General features: G+C 46.4%; 1 pseudogene across 1 annotated transcript; it reads left to right on the top strand.

Moving 5' to 3' along the window:
• The first annotated feature begins 22,821 nt into the window (after positions 1-22,821).
• LOC308437850 (glutathione S-transferase P-like) lies at positions 22,822-23,454 on the top strand (annotated as a pseudogene). The gene has a single exon. The product of its transcript is annotated as a glutathione S-transferase P-like (transcript).
• The last annotated feature ends 779 nt before the right edge of the window (positions 23,455-24,233 follow it).

Here is a 24,233-nt window from a genome sequence, read left to right as displayed (position 1 = left end):
TAATTAGTTCAGTGTTAGCTAGCCACTTTACAATCAGAGTTGGATGAGGTGGGGGAGGGGGTCACGGCGGAGGACAAAGGAGCCAATTATTGAGTGAGTGGATTAATTGATTAATTGTCTAGAAGCTTCCAGTGCTCCCCCAACAATGACATACCCTCCTCTGACCCCAGTCAGGCATGGCCTCGGTTGGCCTGGATTATTAATTAGGGCTTGAAGTCATTTAACGATGATTTCATTATCGACGTGCTGTCTGTCTCGGCTCAGCCCGGTTGCCAGGGCGACTCTGATCGATTGCCTTCCGGTCTCCTTGGCGTCACCACCTTCTTCATCTCCCAAGTCTGACTGTTGGCGAGTCCTCCCCTAGCGGTCATTTCTGGTATTGCAGTTGTCCGCGTTGGAGGCTTGCCTAGGAATAAGCCTGGAGCTTTCTAACAGGGAGAGTCAGTCTTTCAGCCTGTAAGCAGGCTGGGCTTTGCAACTGTGGTCCCTAGGCAGATGTGCTGCGTTACCCGTGCTGGAGACCCTGGGGGTCAGGTTCTCCTCTCCTCTGGATTCCTTGATGCTGCCCCCTGGTGGCTTTCCACTGATGTCTCTTTGGAGTTAGGGATTAGGAAGTAAGGACTTTACTGGTTGCTTAGCAGCCTTTAAATTTGCTGGGGGGGGGGGGGGGGCGCAAATCGGCTGGGAAGAAATTTCTGTTGCTAGGAGACTTGGACAATTGGCCATCACCCAGTATTTAGCCTCTTGCTTCTTTAACATAGCCAGGAATGGGAAAGGAAGATAATTTCTCTTATGTTGTCCAGTTAATGCTGGTAGTTTTTCCTGGTCCTGACCAGGGCAGGATGATCGAGTCTTTGCAGAGCTCACCTATTTCCTCAGTCTGGAGACAACCCAGAGCAAGGGCAGTCTTCACAGGGCTGTCTTAAGTCTTAGTTCTGATCTAAGACTGTTTATTTGGTTTTTGAGACAGAGTCTCTCTATGTAAGCCTGGCTCCCCTGGCACTTGATGTATAGACCAGGCTGGCCTTGAACTCCCAGAGATCTTCCTGCTCCGATTCCTGAGCATCAGGCTTAAAGGCTTGTTCCTAGTGCTCCTAACCTAGACTCATACATGCCCTCGGGACTCTGGATCCCCACTCTAGCCTTGCTTCCTCTTTTGGTGCATTTCATATATATATATATGTATATGTGTATATATATATATATATATATATATATATATATATATATATATATATATGTGTATGTATATTTCTAGGGGCCTGTTCCTGGAGAGTTGCTTGAAGGCATTGGTCATGGCAACTCAGTAGTGGCTGTCTCCAAGGGGACAGCCTGGGGCACGATGGGAGGTCATATCCAGGTAGGTCTCAGATCCCTCCAGGTTAGTGCTGGCAGCAAGCCTGGGGGTGGCAGTGGCAGCAGCTTCACCCTATCAGCTTTCCGGGCACATCCACCACCAGGCAGCACCTGAGAGGGAACAGACTCCGCAGTGAGCCGAGTGAGATTGAAGAGGATCATAAAGAAAATATATATCCCCCTCCCTGGCCTCGCTCCCTCCCCCTGCTGCACACTTGCCTCCTTCTCTTTGTCTGTTCCCTCCCCCTCTTCACCGCAGCCCTGTTTTCTTTGTTCCATCTTTGCCTCCCTCACCTTCATCTCTGTCAGGCAGGTCTGTCTGTCTGTCTGTCTCTCTGAGTATTCTGGGATGACGCCTGTCACGAGCTGCTTCCCATGCAGGTCCCAAAGGGTCTCCTCTCCCTGTCACCTCATCCTGACTTTCCTTACATGCTTTTCAGTCTCTGAATACAGGTCCCCTCCTATTTGTCCCCTTTCATGTCCCCCATCACTGTTTCATCTCTTACCCTCCCCTCCATCCCTCCTTTCACTTCCTTCGCCTGTCTCTTTTAGCTTCTTCCCCCATGCCCGCACACACCCCTGCCCGCACCCCTGCCCGCCTCTCATCTCCCCCCAACCTCTGCAGGTTCAGATACTTTATGTAAAATCACCTGGACGGACTCCAGCTGTCAGGTCCCCCCAGTTCTGTACCCCCTTTCTCCCTGAGAGATTTATGGCCTCCTCTGCATTCCCCCAGCCCTGGGCCAGTTCTTTTCATTACCTGGTGATTATCTGGGGGCCCTGGCATTTCCCCAGCCTCCCACCCTTACCCAGCAGGCAGCACAGCACAGGGAGAAAGGGGAAAGGATTGCTCTTGGGCCCAGACGCAAGGACACAGAGACCCTCCCCCTGTGCCGCCCCCCTTCCCCTCCAGCAGTGCACATCTGGGAAAATCCCAGCTTGAGGCAGGGGAAAGCAACCTAGGGTTGCTGGAACAGACATAAATCAAGTACCCAGATGCCCCTCCCCTACCACCCTATCCTTACAGCCATCTTCCAACGCCTGTCTACTTCCTTTGCCTCTGAGAATTTGGTCATTGCAGTCTGAACTGGGGCAGCTCACCATCCTTTCCAGGATGAGGAGTCCTTAGCTGATGTCCTTGATCCATAGCTAACTGAGAGGCTTAGGGTAGGGGTCATTGTGGTTTATCAGACTTGGAGGTACTGAGCCATGGGAGATTTCTCTTTATTCTTAGTCCAATATTCGGTCTTAGAATTAATAAATGCTCTGTCCCTCCAGGTCCCACTGACACCCTTCTCCCTCTCCTCTGCAGTTTCCCTGCACCTAATTTAGGGTTTAAAGGTCTCCACAGAACTGTGGTGTAAAGGCAGCAGTGCCTTGGGACCCATGGCTTCCTGATGGCTTGTCTGCTGGGTCCCCAGTCTCTGAGTCAGCTCCTGTCAGGTCACAGACTAACCTGTGTTTGATGGAGGCAGCCCCTTTCTACAGTCCCACAATTCAGGGGTTCGGACCTGTGTTTTGAAAACCTCCAGAGTAGAGAGCCGGAATCTGTCCATGAAGGGATTTCCTCATCTCCTGCTCCATGGTGCTCCGCACGGGCTCTGCTGAGCGATGCTCTGAGTGCCCGTGAGGAAACCTTGGTGACCAGCTTCCCTGAGTTTTGGAGCTGGGGTGATGAGGATGTAGGTGAAGGTCAATCAAGCTGGTGGGAGGATCTGAGGGAGCCGTTAAGAAAGTAGGTGCTTCCTCTCCGTGTTTAGAGAACCTCAGAGTGGAGGTCTTAGCTTGGATTTGGGACTGGCTGGCAAATTGCTACAGTCAAAGCTCCACCCCACTCCATTTTCTCTTCCAGCCAATAGGTTTTCCTGGGACTCTTGCAAACTTCTTGTTTCTAAACTCTGTGCTGGCCAATCTCCAGCAGGTAAGCCTCTCTTCCACCTTCACACTCAAACTGGGTCCAAGTCCTGCCTTCCTTGGCTACCCTGGCTTTCCTCCTAGATTCTAGGCTTCGCCACCTTTCTCTGCCAAATGCATGTCTCAAAAGACACACCTTTGCCTACAAACCCAGACCAGCATTTTCCTCTTCAGCTCTTTCTTGTCCGTGATAGAAAGACCAGGGGCAGATGAGTGATGTCTCCTGGTTCTGAAGTCAGTGCTATAACGGAAACAGAGAGGAGGGCTGTGCCTGTAGGCTGCTGAGGGAGGAGATTCCATGTCTCCATGGCATAATGCTGGATTGGGGATACAGACCAGAGGGCTGTGGACCCCGGGGAGGGCTTCCATTTGCTCAGAACCAGTGGTTTGGAGGATACTGTCCTTCTACAAAAAATCAGGAGACTCTTCAGTGAATCCAGTCCCAGGAGAATAGGAGGGAGGCTGGTCCTGAGTCCTTTTCCTCCAGCATCTTAATCTTTCATGCCCTTAATCTTGGTCTCTTCTTGATTTTGTTGTAAACTTTTTGTTTTCTTTTCTTTTTTAGATTTATTTATTTATTATGTAAGTACACTGTAGCTGTTTTCAGGCACACCAGAAGAGAGTATCAGATCTCATTACAGATGAACCACTATGTGGTTGCTGGGATTTGAACTCAGGATCTCTGAAAGAGCAGTCAGTGCTCTTAACCAATAAGCCATCTCTCCAGCCCCAAATTTTCTGTTTTCATCTTGTCTTTGATGCAGGGACCAGCATGGGGCATAATTAAAAATGTTCTTTGAATGAATGCTTTTCCTCCTTGGGTCTCCTGCAACTTCATCTTTGGCTGTCCCTTCTCACTTCAAAGTCTCAAACTCTCTGTCTCATCTTGTTTCTGGAGACATTGAACTGATGAGGACTTCTCAAAAGACTGGCTCCAGTTTGACAAGGCCGCTGTTCACAGTGAGAGGAGATGAGCTTGAAGTTTATCTTCAATAGATCTTGAGAGCTGCCGAAGGAAGTCTTCTTGTTCTTTTTGTTTACTGAGGATGCTAGGTCTATCCAGTAAGGTCTTTTGGAAGAAAGATTACCAAGTTTCACATGGCTGCCTGGTAGTTTCTAGAGAGGTGGCTCAGTGGCTGGGAGCACCCTTTGCTTTTTCAGAGGACCTGGGTTTGATTTCCAGCACTCACATGATGGGGCAGTTCCAGGAGATCTAATTCCCTCTTCTGATGTTCATGGGCACCAGGCATTCATGTGGGGCACATACATACACGAAGGCAAAGCATTCACACACGTGAACTAAACCTAATAAAATGCACTATGAAGGCCTCCTTTAGGTTCTAAGTACATCTCAAATGAGTCAGCGTCAAGTAAGCCTTGAAAACTGTTAGCTCCATTCTCTTGGTATATCTATTGATTGATGAAGGCTTGGAGAAGAACCTGCATCTTCAAGAGGAGTTTGCTGTTATGACATGGCATACTCAAGACTCTTTAGTTCCTGAGACCCTTGACTTCTTAACCTTTTCTCTATCTTAAATGGATGAATTAACACATGTACCCTTTGGATAACATCTCAGAAGTTCAGAAAAAACAACCACCCTGTTTCAGAAAAAACTTAACGCCTGCTCCAGGCTGACTGTCTCTCACTTTCCATCGGCTCTTGGGAAAGTTTTTTCCATTGCCAGTGAACACATGGTTTATGTCTCAGAAGATGACTTTTAACCCCTAACTTCAGCAAAATCATGTGGAAATCCTAATTTCCTTTTAGAAGTACAAGTTAATAAAAAGGATCTTTGAAGGCTATTCTTTATTTTTAAAAAGATGTCTCTCTGTGCACCTGTGTGTGCATGTACATCTGTGTGTATGTATACACAGTGGCCAGAAGGGGGCGCCAGATCTCTAGACTGGAGTTCCAGGTGGTTGTGAGGTACCTGTGTGGGTGTTAGGCCCTGACGAGATTAGCAAACACAATTAACAGAAAAACCATCTCTCCAGCCCCTCAATTCCATTCTTTCTATTTACCCCAGCCCCCAAAGTTGATGTTTTATCATAGAAACCACAAGGTAGATCAGGGGTTAGATAGAGCCAGAGGATGAAAAAAAGGAGTATCTTCCCCAGGAAGCGGGGCACTAGAGGCCCTTTGTTGTAGGCTGTGAGGCATGAGCTATGAAAAGGCAACTGGGTCTTGACTGAGGTCCTACTGATTATATTTGATGATAACTCAGAAATCTGAGGTACAATACAACCTTCATTTGATTCATGTAATCTTGATATATATATATATATATATATATATATATATATATATATATATATATATATATATATATATATCTTGATAAATATATATATATCACAAAACAGGTTTCCTGTGAAGATGGTGGGATACAGAGAAGCTACACGGGGCTATGAGAGGAGCTAAGCACAGTCTAGAAAGATAACCCAGAGAGAAAGCTGACATTTTTTTATCTGCCTGTATGCAGGGTGTTGTATTGGTGATGGGAAGGAGGTTCATATGAGAGGAGGCTTCAGGCTCTGACCACTTAGGACTGCTAGTCTAGAAACAGACACAGGTTTAATGGCAGACAGGACTCCTGGACAAATGTATACATTATATGCTGTCTTAGGGTTTTACTGCTGTGAACAGACACCATGACCAGGGCAACTCTTATAAGGACAACATTTAATTGGGGCTGGTTTACAGGTTCAGAGGTTCAGTCCATTATCATCAAAGTGGGAACATGGCAGCATCCAGGCAGGCATGGTGCAGGAGGAGCTGAGAGTTCTACATTTTTATCTGAAGGTTCCTAGCAGAATACTCCCTTCCGGGCAACTAAGGCTAGGGTATTAAAGCCCACACCCACAGTGACACACCTACTCTAACAAGGCCACACATCCTAACAGTGCCACCCCCTGGGCAAAGCATATACAAACCATCACGTATCCTTAGAAGGAAGTAGGGAATTGGTGGAAATGATCAGGACTTACCTAGCAAGGCTTCTTGGGAAAAATGGATGTGGCTCAGAGCTCCTTGTCTACAAACACTCCCTATGTTAGGAGCTTTAGATTGGAATGTGGGGCAGATGGATGTCTCCCCCCTGTCTTCCGTATATTTTTTCCCTGAGGAGTTCTTGGATTGATAAAAAGCTGGGCTAAGAAATGGGAGAACCGTGAACTAAAAGAGAAGAAATCCATTTGTCCTGTTGACATCCCCTTTTTAACCCTTGACATCCCCTTTCTAACCCTTTGGTCCGTTATACCCCATCTGTCTTTTTCCAGCTTTGTCTGTCTGGTCTGTTGAGACCTAAGGTAGTTCTTCTCCGCAAGACACTTGTTTTTCAGATTTGTCTCTTTTGATTTGTCCCGTTGACTGTCTTGTTGTTGTTGTTTTCTGTAGAAATGCCGAGAATTTCCAGAATTGGAGATGGGCCTGGTGCTGCAGGACTATAATCTCAGCTGTTCAGGGACAGAGTGAGTTCAAGGCTAGCCTGGGCAACCTAATGAGATACTCAGCTGGAGAGATAGCTCAGTGGTAGAGTGCTCTCCCGGTACAAGGCCCAATCCCTCCTAATGATCTTTACCTTCCAGAATTGCATTTGGGTTGTAACCAAATCTCTTAATGTGTCAAATCATGAGTGAAGAAACTGTCCGGAAGTTGTTCTCAAGAGCCTCAGAAACGCCAGCTTGCTCACAACATACCAAAATATGCTAAGTAGTGGAGAACCTGTATCCTCCAGTGAAGCCCTGGACGTCTGGTGCTTTACCCACGGTGAAATCCCTGTAGTGACCGCACAGAGCAGGGCTCTGTAAGGAGGCGGGGAGAGAAGCAACCCTGCTTTGGTCTGTTTATATGGATCTTGCTTGATATGTGAATAGACTCTGTATGGTGTGGTTGGGTTTTTGGTGTGAGGGTCTGTGGTGCCGTGATGGTGGCCAGCGTGTGAGATGAGGAAAAGCTTGTGCTTCTGCGTGGGGACTGGTTCAGCATTCCAGTCAGGGACTTGGTTACAGCCAGAATTGTTTACTTGCAGAATTACGATTTCCAGCTTCACTCCAAGAACACAAGTCAGTTTCTACCCAGAGGGGTTTTATTTTAGATAAGGAGAGCAAGTACTCTCTGAAGGAACATTCCAGAAGAATGCAGTGAGATGAAGTCCACAGGTCTGGGAAAGATGCCTGGTAAACAGTTTGGTGGGGTCATTCCTGAAGACTCCTAGGAGAAAAGTTTGAATATTTATTTCCTTCTGTATGAGCTGAACTTAGCCATTAGGCTTCCTTCCCAACGGCTCAGGGAGGCCACCTGGGTCTCACATCTCTTTCCCCAGAGACAGGTAACAGTACTACTGAAACATGCTTTCTTTCTTCTTCCCCACTGTACAAGACTTAGATTCACTATATTTTAGAGTTTAGATGTGCATCGGTATCTGTTTGTGTAGTTTGGTTTGTTTCTGTTTTTGTTTTTGTGAGACAGTGTCTCTCTCTACAACAGCCCTGGCTGTCCTGGATCTCAAAGAGTTCCACCTGCCTCTACCTCCTGCCTGACCTTATCAGTAGCTGTGGCAAGTGGATCGTAGACATTTAAATGTGATTGGGAGAGCTGGTTTACTGGTTTAGAATGTGCGTAGAGGTTTTTTGTTTTGTTTTCTTTTTTGCTTGTTTGTTTTGTTTAATTTGCTTTCTTCTGGGTTGGGTTGGATCCCATCAAGAAGGAAGGAAGGCCTGTGAGGTCTGGTTGACTAGGGACAGGAGTGTCTCAGCCCCAATCTTAAACCGTCTTCCAGATGCCACTTTGAGCTGGGGAGGTGGAATACACTCTTTAATTGGCTGGCTCAGGTAAATGAAGCATTTACTGAGAGTCTTCTACCTTACTGATCACTTATTGATTTATGACGAATCTCTCCAATCTGTGGTTTATATATCCGACACTTATTTGGAGGGTAGTGAAATACCCACAGAATGCTTTTACTTTTAAAGCCCCACAGGAGAGAAAGTCTCTATTCTTTACCATCTGTCTCATATATAAATAGGTATATGGTAATTCGGTAGTGATGGTGGTGGTGTAAATTTTGGCAGGGGAGGGGAAGGGAGGAAATATTGATTTGATTTAATTCCTTTGAAGTAATAATATTTTTTTGGTGCTTAAAATTTGGAATTTGCCTGTCTAATACTCAGTTGAAATGTGATTTGTTTTCAATGCTGGAGATCAAGTCTAAAACTCATGAATTTGAATCCAGATCTTGTCACTTGGAAACTTGGTGCAAGCCACTTGAAGGAGGCACAGCTGTGTAGGAATCATCCTCTTTCAACTCAACTCGAATGAGTGAGAATCCACCTGTGAGCTTATTTACACGTGATACTGGGAAACTTGTAGCAAGCGCTGAAAAGTCCCTTTGTGGGCAGCTTATAGAGGAGGCAAGTCATTCTTACTTCCCCATCCTTCCAAGGAACCAATATTAATTACAGACCATATATTCACTTGATTGTGGACCGTTCTGTTACGTTTTCCCTCTCTCCCCCTCCCACCTCTTTCTCTCCATTTCCCCACCCCCATCAATCCCAGGGCCTCTGGAAGGAGATCAGCTGTATTCCAGGCTCTTGCTTCCTCCTCCTTTCTCTAATGCGCACATCTACATCGTATGGAATAATACCAAGGCACGGTTACTGACTTACCTTCCAAATTAAAGTAAAACCATGCAAGAAATCAAAGTTGTAGATCTGGGTAAGGGGTGTGTGTGTGTGGTGTGTGTGTATGGTGTGTCTGTGTGTGTGTGGTGTGTGTGTGGTGTGTGTGTAGTGTGTGTGTGGTGTGTGTGTGTGGTGTGTGTGTATGTGTGTGTGTGGTGTGTGTGGTGTGTGTGTATGGTGTGTCTGTGTGTGTGTGGTGTGTGTAGTGTGTGTGTGGTGTGTGTGGTGTGTGTGTATGGTGTGTCTGTGTGTGTGTGGTGTGTGTAGTGTGTGTGTGGTGTGTGTGTGGTGTGTGTGTAGTGTGTGTGTGGTATGTCTGTGTGGTGTGTGTGTGTGGTATGTCTGTGTGTGTGTGTGTGTGTGTGTGTGGTGTGTCTGTGTGTGTGTGGTGTGTCTGTGTATGTGTGTGGTGTGTATGTGTGTGTGTATGGTGTGTATGTGTGTGTGTGGTGTGTCTGTCTGTGTGTGGTGTGTGTGTGTGTGTGTGGTGTGTCTGTGTATGTGTGTGGTGTGTATGTGTGTGTGGTGTGTGTGTGGTGTATGTGTGTGGTGTATATGTGTGTGTGGTATGTGTATGTGTGTGGTGTGTGTGTGTGTGTGGTGTGTGTGTGGTGTGTGTGTGTGTGTGGTGTGTGTGTGTGGTGTGTATGTGGTGTGTATGTGGTGTATGTGTGTGGTGTATATGTGTGTGTGGTGTGTGTATGTGTGTGGTGTGTGTGTGGTGTGTGTGTGTGTGGTGTGTGTGTGTGTGTGTGTGGTGTGTGTGTGTGGTGTGTGTGGTGTGTATGTGGTGTGTATGTGGTGTATGTGTGTGGTGTATATGTGTGTGTGGTGTGTGTGTGTATGTGTGAGTGTGTGTGTGTGTGTGTGTGGTGTGTGTGTGTGTGTTTGTGAGGTTTTTCTAGCTTTGAAGAAACTGTCATTTTCCAGAAGGAGGGTAGAGGGCACTCACAGTTCAGCTATCTGCTGCAATGCAGGAAGCAGCAGAGGGCTGAAGGCTGCTTCTGGGAAGGGCGGCACTCTGAAGGCTGTTTGGGTAAATCTGAGTGGATTGCATTGTTTTGGAGGCCAGGATGGTGGACCAAGGGTTGTCCCTAGATATACTGTATCTACAAACTGTAGGGCCCTTCTAGAAAGACTCTGGCTGAAGAGTTGTGCTACCAAGTCATGTGGGCTGGATTGAGTGTAAGATTCTCCAAGTGTCTGCAATCAGTGGTTCTTTTGGAGGCTTCTTTGGTTTATTCTAAATTGTCACACCATGTCTCTGAACGCAGCCAGGGTCCTTACAGGTTCCTTTGTCAATCTCCTAGTCGTTGGGGTGGGGAAATCTGGGACTTTCTTCTTTTTTGAAATTCAAGGGGAAAGAAAATTGAATCTTTATTTTCTCCATGGCTCTTTCTGTTCTGGTCTCATGTTCAAACTGCCCATAAATTCCTCAGTCTCAAAGTCTGTGTTCCTAACTGACATTCAGAGGTGCCTGAGAGGTTGATGCCTGACATTTCCATGGAAGATTAAGAATTTCTAAGAAAATGCTGTTAGGTGTGGTGAGCTCGGGCTGGACACGGATTGAACCACAGAGGGGCTGTGGCTGACCCTTCTCTTTTGGCCTCTGTTTGTCAAGGACAATCAGACCAGGGTCCTATAGGTCCTACAGTTAAACCCTCATTCCCCAGCACCCCTGTGCATCTCTGGAATGAGGTGACCAGGAAGGCTGACATTTACGGGTACTGTGCTCTCCTGGGCTGGGGCTGGGGAGAGTCTGTGTTTCTCTAGTAAATGTCCCCCTCTCCCGTCTGCTCCTGATTGGCAGCCAATTCTGAGGAGCAAATGGCCAAGTGAATTAGGAAGCTTAAAGGATGTTTTGTTAAACCATCCTCATTAAACTGGCACCGTCTGCCTCCTTCCTTGCCTTTGTCCCAGTTGGGGCCATTCCTTGTGGCAGATGTTTTTTAACAGTGTGTGCCAGCGGCATCTGGAAGCCTTGGGTGACTGCTGAGCTTTGGGAAAGCCAAATCTAGAGGTGTTTGGTTTGTCAGGGAAATTGCAACCACCTTCCTGCCACGGGGCCACCATCTTTCCAAAATGCCTTCCTCTTAGTTTCATCTTTTGTCGGGGTGAAAATCAAAGTTCCACGTCTTCCCCTAGCATGTCCTAATCTGGATGGGAGACTCCCCCCACCCAACCCTCCGAGTCTTAGGAAGGAGATAGTGAAATAAATGTTTGGAATAGATTGGTGAAGTCTCAGGAGGGTTACTTATATTGGTGTCTAGACATGTTTTACCGGATTGCCACTAACCTGCAAGCAGAGGGAGATGATGAAATCCCGGGGAAAGGCATCAGAATTAAAGTCACGTGTGGGAGCTCCTAGAGAAGCCATGTGGGGAGGTCTTTCCAATCTCCTTTCTTATCCTTGTCTGGGGACTTTGGTTCTGGATTGGTTTAGGATTCAGCAGAAGATGGTTTAGGTGGGACTTTCTGTCTCCTGCCTATCAAGCTATTTGGAAGGAAAGGGAAGATAATTGACAGAGGTTGTTCCTTTAATTGCCCTTGTCCTTCAGCAACACCCCCTTCCTCCCCTCTTCTCCTTTTTGTCCATTTTTTTGTAAAGACAGGGTCTCATGTAGCCCAGGCTGGACTGGAACTTACTGTGTGGTTGAGGATGATCCTCAAGTTCTGATCTTCCTGCTGGAACAGGTGAACACCTCTGCGCCCTGTTTGGGATTTCCATATTCTCTGTGGAGGCAAGGTGCTGGTGCAGAAAGGATATGGGCTTCAAAGTCACAAAGAACCAACTCCAAGTTCCAACCATTGTTTTTTACCGAGGAAATGATTTAAGCCTTCTTGTCCCACCAAATGCAACAAGAGTAACAACAGCACTGAGTCATTGCTATGAATTAATTTTTTGTGTTTTTGAAGCAGGGTCTCATGTAAAAGTTTCAGGTGCATGTCCACAACCTCAGAGCTATTGGGAACAGGGACACGGGTGTCACTGGAGCTCTGTCTGCCAGTTTACCTGCTGTTTCAGTGAGAGACATGTTCCAAGGGAATAACATAGATGATGATAGAATAGAGTGCCTTCCTCTGGCCCTCACTTGCATACAGAGGTGTGCACCTCATACGCACACGAGAAGAAGGAGGAAACTTGAAAGACAGTCATGATGGCATACAACCATAATCCTAGTACTGTGAATGAAATATAGAAAGACTATTCTTAAACGCTGTGGGGAGAAGAAGAAATTAAAAAAAAAAAAAAAAAAAGGTTCGAGCTTAGGTGTTCAGAATGGGGCTTCTGGAGAGCACTGACTGCTCTTCCAGAGGTCCTGAGTTCAATTCCCAGCAACCACAGGGTGGCTCACAACCATCTAATTGAGATCTGGTGCCCTCTTCTGGTCTGCAGGCCCATATGCAGGCAGAATGCTGTATACATAATAAATAAATCTTTAAAAAAAGGGTTTCTGGAAGGGGACAACAAGGTTGTCATGGTGGACTCTCATGCTTGAATACTGATCTGAGAGAAGGGGGGAGGGGGAGGGGAGGGAAGGAAGGGAGGAGGGAGAAGGGAGGAGGGGGAGAAGAGGAAAAGAGGAGGAGAAAGGGAGGAGGGGAGGAGGGAGAGGGGAGGAGAGAAGGAAGGGAAGAAGGAGGCAAGGAGGAGGAAGAAGAAAAAGGAGAAGAACAGCAAGAAGCAGCAGCAGTGCACCGTTCAGACTTTGAGAACTGTGAGCTGAGCACACCTCCTTCACCTCCTTCATCACCTCCTTCATCACCTCCTTATCCTCCTTCACCTCCTTCGTCACCTCCTTCACCTCCTCCACCTCCTTCACCTCCTCCACCTCCTTCACCTCCTTCTTCACCTCCTTCACCTCCTTCACCTCCTTCTTCACCTCCTTCTTCACCTCCTTCACCTTCTTCACCTCCTTCTTCACCTCCTTCACCTCCTTCACCTCCTTCACCTCCTTCTTCACCTCCTTCACCTCCTCCACCTCCTTCACCTCCTTCACCTCCTCCTTCACCTCCTTCACCTCCTTCACCTCCTTCTTTACCTCCTCCACCTCCTTCACCTCCTTCACCTCCTTCTTTACCTCCTTCACCTCCTTCACCTCCTTCTTCACCTCCTTTACCTCCTTCACCTCCTTCTTCACCTCCTTCACCTCCTTCACCTCCTTCTTTACCTCCTTCACCTCCTCCTTCACCTCCTCCTTCACCTCCTTCACCTCCTTCTTCACCTCCTTCACCTCCTTCACCTCCTTCTTTACCTCCTTCACCTCCTCCTTCACCTCCTTCACCTCCTTCACCACCTTCTTCACCTTCTTCACCTCCTTCTCCTCCTTCTTTACCTCCTTCACCTCCTCCTTTACCTCCTTCACCTCATTCCTCACCTCCTTCACCTCCTTCTTCACCTCCTTCACCTCCTTCTTCACCTCCTTCACCTCCTTCTTCACCTCCTTTACCTCCTCCACCTCCTCCACTTCCTCCCCCTCCTTCTTCACCTCCTTCACCTTCTTCACCTCCTTAACTTTCTTCTTCACTTCCTTCACCTCCTTCACCTCCTTCACCTCCTTCTTCACCTCCTCCACCTCCTCCACCTCCTTCACCTCCTTCTTCACTTCCTTCACCTTCTTCTTCACCTCCTTCACCTCCTTCATCACACAGTCACCTCACCTCAGGTATTTCCTCACAACCAACAGACTAACACAAATGTTCTGGAGGCTTGATAAAATGATATTTGCACACTCTCTGCATTGAAAGAAGTACTGCTTCCCACTCCCCTTATCCCCTTTCAAGCATCCCTAGTTCTTGAGTACATGCTTGTGGCACCTCTGTTTGTCACGTAGTTTCTCCACCTTCATCCCTCATACTGCTCAGCATTCAAGCTGGGGGGGCTGGTTTATTAATTTGTGTTATTCCCACAAAATGACAATAGCAGCATGTAATTTTATAACCATATTAACAGGAGCCAAGGTTGTGGTTTCTCTCCAGACATTTTTACCTGCTGACAATTGGGGCTGTAAATCAAAGACAAAGGAGTTTCTCAGGCCACCCACTGCTCTAATCTGAATTTCCTAATTTGGAATGTGATCATTCTGGGTCAGTCTCACTCACCCCCCATTCCATCGAAGGCAAACTTACTCATAATGGTCATCAGCAGGGAGAAACTTTTCCATCACATTTCATATTGGAATACCCATGTTTTCTTCTCCAACCATTTGGTTTAAAAAATACCAACCCCACAGAAAAGTTGATGGAATAGCATTTATAATACATTTAACTTTCACCAGGATTATTGACTAGTTAACAGACTAGTTAATGTTTAGACACATGCTCTCTGTCTGTCTGTCTGTCTGTCTCTCCCCCCTCTGTCCCCCACCCCCTGCCCCATGCATGAATGAGTGTGTTTTACTGTTGATGTTGATAGCTGTTCAGTAACTCTTTTTCTTTAGCAGTAAGATGTCGCTCCCCAGTGCAGAGCTGGTCCAAGTTTGCACACCACATTTAATGGTCTTGTCTCCCCATCTACCTTCAGTCAGACCGGCTTTGTAGTCTGCTGTTCACAACATGCTCGGCTTTGAAGAGTACAGGGTGGTTGTTTCACAGAGAGCTAGTTTGGTTTGACTGATTTTTTTTTTTCTCTTTACACCATGAAATTCATGTTATACACTTAGGGATATTTATAACATTTTTAAAGGCGGGTGGGATGGGAATTTGTTTCTCCCACCTGTTTTATTACGTGTGTATCTGCAGGAAGTTAATATTGATTGATAATGGATACGTGGGTGAGTGAACCAAAACTTCAGGTGCATGAATTTCCTCCCTCAGAAGAACAGCTTTTTCTCTTTTATCCTACTCCAGTTTTTATTATAAATCTTTGGGCTGAAAGGCTCTAACCCTTCAACACGACTGCAGTAGGAGGGGTTTGAGTTAATGACCAGGGTGATGACCTGGGGGGGGGTGCAGTAGGGTCTCCCTTCAGCCTGGGCGGCTGTGAGTGTTGTGGGGTCTCATTTCATCCTGGGTGGTGGTGTTCATACCCTGTAGAGACAGAAAGATGAATCAGGTGGCCCTCTGATGGAAAGGAAAACAGTACAGAGGTTCTGGGAGTACATGTTTTCTTGCTGAGAGAAATTAGTTATTTAGGTTTCTAGATTTTGTTTCCCCCACACTCCCCTATTTGAATCTTCAGAATGCCATAGTGAAAATTGATTTCTGTCCCTCCTCCTTTCCCAGAGGGGACAACTCCATAACTCTCCTCTCTGCTCTCCATCCCCTCTTACCACCACACACAAGTGTGTATTTTCTAACGTTTATAAACGGCAGTTGGGCGGCCCATTCTCTTCAGATTATTTATTGTTGAGAAAATCTATAACTCCTTGGGCTTCTCATTTTGATGTAGAAGCTTTCATCCCTGTCGCCCGGGGGAAGTGAGGTTATGAGAGGTACTCTCTGCTGCTCAAAAATGTGTTTTCAGGCTTCCCGTTGGGGCCCTTTCTCTCTCCAGCTCTGATCATCTCAGACATCTCTGACAGTCCTTCCTGAAGCATCTGGGGCTTGGGACCAAATTCATCTATTTAATTTTGCAAGGTTTGTAAGTGCGCGATTCATAGAGCTTCGACCCTTTTTCTGAGAGTCTGTCCACCCACATCTGTGTGTGCCTTAATTTCACCACAGGGGCAGGGGAGCCTCCTTTGTCTCTATGCTCTTGGTCGTCCACAATAATGAGAGGGATAACCCAAAACTAAAGGATGATTCAAAGGTGAGCTTTTTTCCTTTGCCTTTTAAGTGATTGGATTGTGGCTTGACATCATAAATGAACAATCTGAACGAAAGCCATCCAACAGCGAGTCCTCATGATGGGGTTTGGCATCTCCGCTTTGGTATCTGAAGAGGTAGAGGACCACCTCACTTTATTTTGTTCTCAGCATGGTTTTAGGGCCCTCGATATTTGAGAGAACACCACAGCACTGGGTTTCAAATCCTCAAGTCCGAGAGCCAGATATTTAGTTCAAAGAGCACAAAAAAACCATCATAAGAAGCTACCACTCCGTGGAGGTTCCTCTGTTATCCAGAACAAAGGTTCTGTCCCCACAGGACACCCAACCCTGCATTTGAATGATTCAGCCTCCCCCCTCCCTCTCTCTCTCTCTCTCTCTCTCTCTCTGCTGTAATCTTAAATTCCCCTTTCTTATTCTGTGCCAGCCCAGAATGGCTATGTTCTATTTCGTGCTTACAAAAATGTCTATTATTAAAAAACAACAGGGCGAGAATGTGGATAAACTGGAACCATTGTGCTGTTGGTGAAATGCAAAGTGGGAGCAGCCATGGTGGAAACAGCGTGATGATTCCTTAAAAGTTAAATGTAGTGTGTGTGTGTGTGTGTGTGTGTGTGTGTGTGTGTGTGTTGGGGGGAGCTCACGCCTTTCCTCTCAGCGCTCAGGAGGCAGAAGCAGGCAGATCTCTGAGTTTGAGGTCAGCCTAGTCTACAGAATGAATTCCAGGACATCTAGGGTTACGCAGGAAACCCTGTCTTGAAAACAAAACAAGTTAAACATATGACTACCATGTGAATTTTTATTCTGGGCAGATATTCAGAAAAGGAGAAAACAGAGTTGGAAAAGATAAGTGTATCTAGTTTTCCTAAAAACCACCCACAGTAGCCCAGAGGCAGAAGGAATGCACGTGCCTAACGGTAGATAAACAAAATGTGGCCTCTCTATACAGGGAGGTATGTACTCTACAGTGAAGTGTATAATGTGGACTATTCTAAGGGACAAGAAGCTAATTACAAAACAAGAAATACTGTATGGTTCTGTTTATCTGATGTTCATGTAGCGGTCACATTCACAGAGGCAGGAAAAAATGATTTTTATTTTTTTTTTGAGGGTTGGAGGAGGAAGGATGGGAAATTAGTGTTTAGTGGGTAGCAAGTTGGAGAAGATGAAAACATTCTGGCTAGGGGTTGCTGGTGCTGGTGATGCTGGTGTTGGTGCTGGTAATGCTGGTGATGGTGCTGGCATTGGTGCTGGTGCTAGTTGAACAACAGTGTGACTATACTTAATACCACGCTGATTTTACAAACAGTCAAAATGAAATGTTAAGAACATTTGCCAAAAGAACACACAAAGATAGTGCGATGGTTTGGATATGCTTGGCCCAGGGTGTGACATTATTTGGAGGTGTGGCCTTGTTGGAGTAGGTGTATCACTGTGGGAATTGGCTTTAGACCCTACTCCTAGCTGCCTGGAAATCAGTATTCTGCTGGCAGCCTTCAGATGAAGATGTAGCCCTGCCTGCACCATGCCTGCCTGGATGCTGCCCTGCTCCCACCTTGACGATAATGGACTGAACCTCCAAGCCTATAAGCCAGCCCCAATTAAATGTTGTCCTTTATAAGACTTGCCTTGGTCATGGTGTCTCTTCACAACAGTTAAAACCCTAAGTAAGACAGAACTTGGTACTAGGTGTGGAATATTGCTGAAAGGCCTGACCATGCTTTTGTTTGGAAGAAATAGATTTTGGGACTTTGGATTTTGAAAACCATGGAATACTTTAAGTGGAGCTTAGTGGGCTAACCTAGTAGGAATATGGAAGACAGTGGTGCTGAGTACATTTGAACTGTGTAGGTCTGCTGGCCCAAGAGGTTTCAGTTGACAGGAACTTTAATATGTGGCCGAGAGACTGTTTTTGTTATGTTTTGGTGGAGAACATGGCTGCTTTTTGACGTTGTCTGAAAATACAGCCTAAGTCAGAGGTAAAGAGATTTTTATTAATTGCATTGACAAAGGAAGTCTCAAAAAAGCCCAACAGAGACTTTGTTCTCTGGTTAAGTATGATGAAGAACATTTTGAACAAACATAGCAAGCTGAGAAAGGAAAAATACAAAATATATAGTTTGCGTATTAAAGGGAAGCCAGGAAGTGATATGGAGATGAATCCTGTGTTCAAGGATATTAAGTTGAATTAAGGAAATAGTGACTTTGGAGTAAGATTCCACCCAGCTAAATTTAGATCCCGGGACCCTAATACAAGCCTTTAACCCCAGGAGGCAAAGATAAGCTGATCTCTGAGTTCAAGGCCAGCCTAGAACAGAGCAAGTTCTAGGTGAATAAAAACAAGGCTTGGTGGATTATACCTTTAATCCCAGTGCTTAGGAGACAGGCATGCAGACTTCTGAGTTCAATGTAGTCTATGGAACAAGATCCAGGACAGCCAATGCATGAGCTGGAAAAAAAAGAAGCTTTCATTTGCTGGGCCACACAGTTCACAATTTAACACAGGCTACAGTCTCATTTGTTTATGGTATGCTCCGTTGCTGAGACTTAAGTCACTGGGGTGGAGGGTTCTCTCTGAGTGTGTTCTCATCCCTTCGTCTCATCCCTGTGTCCCAGTGCTGAACGGTTGGGGACCAGTAAATATTTATTGGATGAGTGAATGGATGGCTGTGACTAGACACTGGTTTTAGAAAAGGCGCACAGAGCAAAGGCTAAATGTTTCCCTGTTTTCATATGTGGCTTCTAGACCTAGGATACACCTCAGACACGATGGCAGTTGCAACCTACTTCTTCTGTTCTTCCTTCCTTCCTTCTTCCTTCTTCTTTCCTACTTCCTTCCTTCCTCCTCTCTCTTTCCTTCTTCCTTCCTTCCTTCTTTCCTCCCTCCTTCCTTCCTACCTACTTCCTTCCTTTCCTCCTCCCTCCCTCCCTCCTTCCTTCCTACTTCCTTCCTTCCTTCATACTTCCTTCCTCCCTCTCCCTCCTTCTTTCATCCCTCCCTTCTTCTCTTCTCTTTCCTTCCTTCCTTCATTTTCTCCTTCTCTCCCTCCTTCCTTCTCCCTTCCTTCCTTCCTTCCTTCCTTCCTTCCTTCCTTCCTATCTTTCTTCCTTTCTATCTTCCTTTCTTCCTTCCATGTGCTTTGATTTAAATCTTATTTCACAGTTCTGAATATAGCACAGTTATTTTGAAAATAATAATTAAAAAAGATTTTACTTTATTACTTTATTTTTACATACACACACACACACACACACACACACACACACACACGTGAACATTCATTGATGCCACAGGCACTGGATCTCCAGGAAATATAATTATAGGTAGTTGTGAGCTACCTGATATGAGAGCTGGGAATTGGACTCTGTTCTTCTGCAAGAGCATTATATGCTTCTAAACTGCTGGGCTGTCTCTCTAGACCATAATTAGTATTGCCACTGAAATACTCTGCAACCCAAGCTGATTGTGGACTCACAGTATGATCCAGGTTGAGCTTGGATTTCTGACCTTCCTGTTGCAGCCTCCTCAGTGCCACCACCCCCACTTGTCTACCTGCTGCAGCCTCAAGTTATAGGCTCCTCAGTGCTTTCTCCATACTTCTCCACCTGCTGCAGCCTCCTCAGTGCTGGGGGTGCAGGTGCTCTCCCATCACCTGTGCACCTGCTGAAGCCTCCTCAGTGCTGGGGTGCAGGTGCTCTCCCATCACCTGTACATCTGCTGCAGCCTCCTCAGTGCTGGGGGTGCAGGTGCTTCCATCACCTGCGCACCTGCTGCAGCCTCCTCAGTGCTGGGGGTACAGGTGCTCTCCCATCACCTGTGCACCTGCTGCAGCCTCCTCAGTGCTGGGGTGCAGGTGCCCCCATCACCTGTGTACCTGCTGCAGCCTCCTTAGTGCTGGGGGTGCAGGTGCTCTCCCCTCACCTGTGCACCTGCTGCAGCCTCCTCAGTGCTGGGGTGCAGGTGCTACCTCAATACCTCTCCAGACATTATTAGCTCTTTCATGTCAGACCTTCCACTCTTGTATTTCTGATTATCTTCTTCCACTGTTAGGAGGGAGGGAGTTCAAGCCAGAATGTTGGAAACTCTGGGGAAGGTCACACACCCAGAGAGATTTTCTTCTTGTTTTCTTGGGAGACCCTGGTTTGATTGGTTGATTTGCTTTGGTTTTCTGGATGTCACAAGGAGGGAAGAGCTTATACTATTTGGGCAGGGATAGAAGCTGTACTTCACACAAAGGAATGCATCGTGAGAGATGCTGTGCTGAGTTCATTTCTCCAAAGCTTTGAGAGCTGAAAACAGTTTGATAGTCCCATCAGGTTCTGTCAAATTCTTACCACAATTCAGCGAAGTCACTTGCTGTTTTTGAAGCCGTTCCACAGGATCCATGAGGTCAGACTTGAGAAATCAGTGAGACTCACCTCATGGAAAAATGTTTTGGAAAGATCCAGGATGAGGGCAGTGCTCCTCAAAGGGATGAATGGTGACCTCCAGGACCAAGGAGAATGGGTGGGGTTCTGCTGGGAAAGCAGGCTAGCCTGCAGTTTAGTGGGTGGATTGTTGGATTTAACATGAGCTCTTCTTGGCTCCTTGGGATGGAACTTCTGTTTTAGAGTTTGGAAAGAGCTCAGAGGCAGAAGAAACACAGGGAGAAGGAGGGAGGGAAGAGCCGGAGGCATTATGGAATTTGAACAAGGGTTCTCAGGCCTTTTGTGGTGTTGCTTTAAGCACCTTCTCTGAGCCAAGCACCTCCTGGGGGAGAGACTGTTTCCTAATTAAATTGAGATTCACAGACCCAGAGCTCTCATTAGAAAAAGTCCTCAGGAAATGATCTTTAAATAGAAGATTGTGCATGTTTTAGTATCTTGTTCCCACCTTTGTCTGTCCCACCTCTGTCTGTCTGTCCCTTTCTCTGGAAAGAAAAACTTGCTTCTAGGAATCCTAAGGTAGAGTCATCACTCCATAAATCTGTGTATTTATTTTTCTCCATCTCAAATGTCTTCTTTGGCTGCTTAGCGTATGGTGAACAGTTCCTTGTGAGTAGTCAGGGTTGGTAGAAGAGTGTGACATTCAGAAGCAGGAGATACTCGAATCCTGGCACTGCCCATCGGAAGGAAGCTTTTAGAAGGGATTTAAGGGACCCACCCAGATCATACCAGGCAGAAAGGGACACTGGTTTTGACGGAGCTTGGGAGACAGGAAATGCTGATGGGCTGGAGAGGAAGGTTGGAGTGTCCTGCAAGACTCAGGAAATGCTTCCAGGAGTGGGTAGAAAGGCCAATGAGAGCTGAGGGTCAAGACTAGATAGAAAGGAGAGAGAAGGGCCAGCCTCGTAGGTCAAAGAACCTGTACAATGTCAAAAGCGTACAAGGCAAGTCTGGATGTGGGCAGGGGCAGAGGTTCAGGGGTGGGGGCTGCAGAGTTGAGGTGCTCCTTTGACAGCTGGGCTCTGGACTGATGGCAGGCATGGGGGATAAGGGATGCATGATCTGAGAACTGCCTTTGAGGAAGGCTTGCCTCTTCCCTGTTATAGTCGGGCAGCAGTGAAGCTTCCCAGAGTTGCCGTCACATGCTCGCTTTTCCCATGTAGGTCTGGTTGTTGTTCGCTCCTTCTGCCGGAGCCATAAAGATGACATTCAATGCCTGTGCGTTTGGCTCTTCTCTGATATCATGCTTTATAGGTTCACTTTCACTAGTCTCTAGAGAAAACGGGAAGGGTCTAAGGACGACCCTAAATTATGGAGCTGAGGGAGACAGCAGTCTGTGTCTATAACAGAGTGTCGCATGCAGTTCCGGGATTGAAGCTTAAGGGCTGAGAACCAGGTGTATCACCAAGCTCAGTTCATGCAAGGCCCACTTTAAAAAAATCGCTTTTTCCTATGTCACCTCTTAATTACATATTTCCCCTCTTTACTAGACACAGTGTTGCAGTGTATTTGACAAGAACATATCAAATTCATGTTCTGTGTGTTCAGTCATGTGTGATCAGTTATGTGTGTTCAGTCATGTGTGTTCAGTCATCTGTGCTCAGCCATGTGTGTTCAGTCATGTGTGTTCAGCCATGTGTGTTCAGCCATGTGTGCTCAGCCATGTGTGTTCAGTCATGTGTGTTCAGCCATGTGCGTTCATCCACGTGCGTTCAGTCATGTGTGTTCAGTCATGTGTGTTCAGTCATGTGTGTTCAGTCATCTGTGCTCAGCCATGTGTGTTCAGTCATGTATGTTCAGTCATATGTGTTCAGCCACATGTGTTCAGTCATGTGTGTTCAGTCATGTGTGTTCGTTCATCCACGTGCGTTCAGTCATGTGTGTTCAGTCATGTGTGTTCAGTCATGTGTGTTTAGTCATGTGTGTTCAGCCATGTGTGTTCAGTCATGTGTGTTCAGCCATGTGTATTCAGTCATGTGTGTTGAGCCATGATCATTCATCCAATAAATCTAGGGCACCTGTTCTGTTTCACGCATATGGACACAGAACACACAGGTTGTCTTTTTTTCTTCTTTGTTTTTGAGACAGGGTCTTGGTAGTCCCGGCTGGTCTGGAATTCACCATGTAGATCAGGCTGGTCTAAAACTCACAAGAGATCCACTTTGCCTTTGCCTCTGAATTTCTGAGATTAAAGGCATGAACCACCATGCCCACTGGATTGTTGGAAATACAGAATTTGACTTATACCCAGAGTAGGAAGGAAAAACTGATTTATATTTTTCATAGGGAGTGTATATATATATATATATATATGAAAAAATATAGAAGTGTTCTGGGGAGATAGATCAGGGGTCAAATACTTGTCACACATATCTTATGAAGTAGAGCTGGAGAGATGGCTCAGTGGTTAGGAGGATTTACTGCTCTTATAGAGGATCCAAGTCTGGTTTCCAAAATCCATGTTTGGTGCTTCACAACTGTCTATAACTCCAATTCCAGGGTATCCAATCCACCTCTAGCCTCTGGAGATGCCCACACTCATGTGCATACAACACATACACACAATTACAAATAATAAAAATAGCTCTTTTAACAATAGACTGATGGCGTCCACGCCCGAGATACCTCGGAGTCTGCACAGCACTGAATCTGCACCTCTGTCTACACAGCAACCATGCCGCCATACACCACTGTCTATTTCCCAGTTCGAGGGCAGTGTGGAGCCATGAACATGCTGCTGGCTGACCAAGGCCAGAGCTGGAAGGAGGAGGTGGTTACCATAGACATCTGGATACAAGGCTTGCTCAAGCACAGTTTGTCTGTATGGGCAGCTCCCTGAGTTTGAGGATGACGACCTTACCCTTTACCAATCTAATGCCATCTTGAGGCACCTGGTCCACACTTTTGGGCTTTATGGGAATGACCAGAGTGAGGCTGCTCTGGTGGATATGGTGAATGATGGGGTGGAGGACTTTTGCTATAAATATGTCACCTTCATTTATACCAACTATGAGAATGGTAAGGACGACTATGTGAAGGCCCTGCCTGGGCATCTGAAGCCTTTTGAGACTCTGCTGTCCCGGAGCTAGGGAGGCAAAGCTTTCATCGTGGGTGACCAGATTTCCTTTGCCCATTACAGCTTACTGGACTTGCTGCAGATCCACCGAGTTCTGGCCCCTGGCTGCCTGGACAGTTTCCCCTGCTCTCTGCCTGTGTGGCTCGCCTCAGTGCCCGGCCCAAGATCAAGGCCTCCCTGTTCTACCCCTGCCATGTGAACTGTCCCATCGATGGCAGTGGCAAACAGTAGTGGACCGAAGAGACAAGAGCTTCTTGTCCCCCCTTTTCCAGACTGACAATCATATTGTTAGAACCCTAGTAAGCAGGTGCAGTAGAATACACAGTAATCCAGGGAGCTTCTACAGGGACACAGGATGTACAGACAGAAGAATATCCAGGAGCGGCTGGGCTAGCGAGCATGGTGTATGCAGTGTGAACAAGAGAGATCCTCTCTCAAACACAGTGGGAGTTAAGTTTTACCCGAGGTTGTCCTCTGACCTCTGCACTTGTCCATGTGGCAAATTTTACATCTGCAGCCCAACTTCTTACTGCCCATAACAGAGCTTTGATGGTCACCCTTGCATGGCTCTTTGTGTACTCAGAAGTTCCTTGGGGTAGGAACGCATACCTCGATGCTGCTTCTGAAGGATACCCAGCCTCCACCCCAAGCAATAGTGTTGGTTTGTATTTACCCAGTTAGTTCTGGTATTGACTCATTTAAAGCAAGTATTGTCAGTCTAGTTTTCCATGGAAAGAAATGAGGCCAAGTTCAGTGGGCCTAGAATTTTCAGCATGCTCAGTGGTAATGCGCTTGAGGCTATCTAGTTAGAGTCCTTAGAACTTTGAGAGATAAAAGTGTTTTTTTTTTTTTTTTTTTCTCTCACAAAAGGGAAGCTAATATCTCCAGACATTTATAAACATAAACTGATTTTTCCAAGTTGGGGGACTTTGGATCAGTGTTTTAAAAAATTTAATTTAATTTAAGTTTTTATATGAGTACACTGTAGCTGTCTTCAGACATACCAGGAG

This window comes from Micromys minutus, assembly GCF_963924665.1.
Source record: "Micromys minutus genome assembly, chromosome: 27".
Taxonomy (NCBI): Eukaryota; Metazoa; Chordata; class Mammalia; order Rodentia; family Muridae; genus Micromys; species Micromys minutus.
Note: the sequence above shows the minus strand (reverse complement) of the source record. Positions and strands in the feature narration are given on the sequence as shown.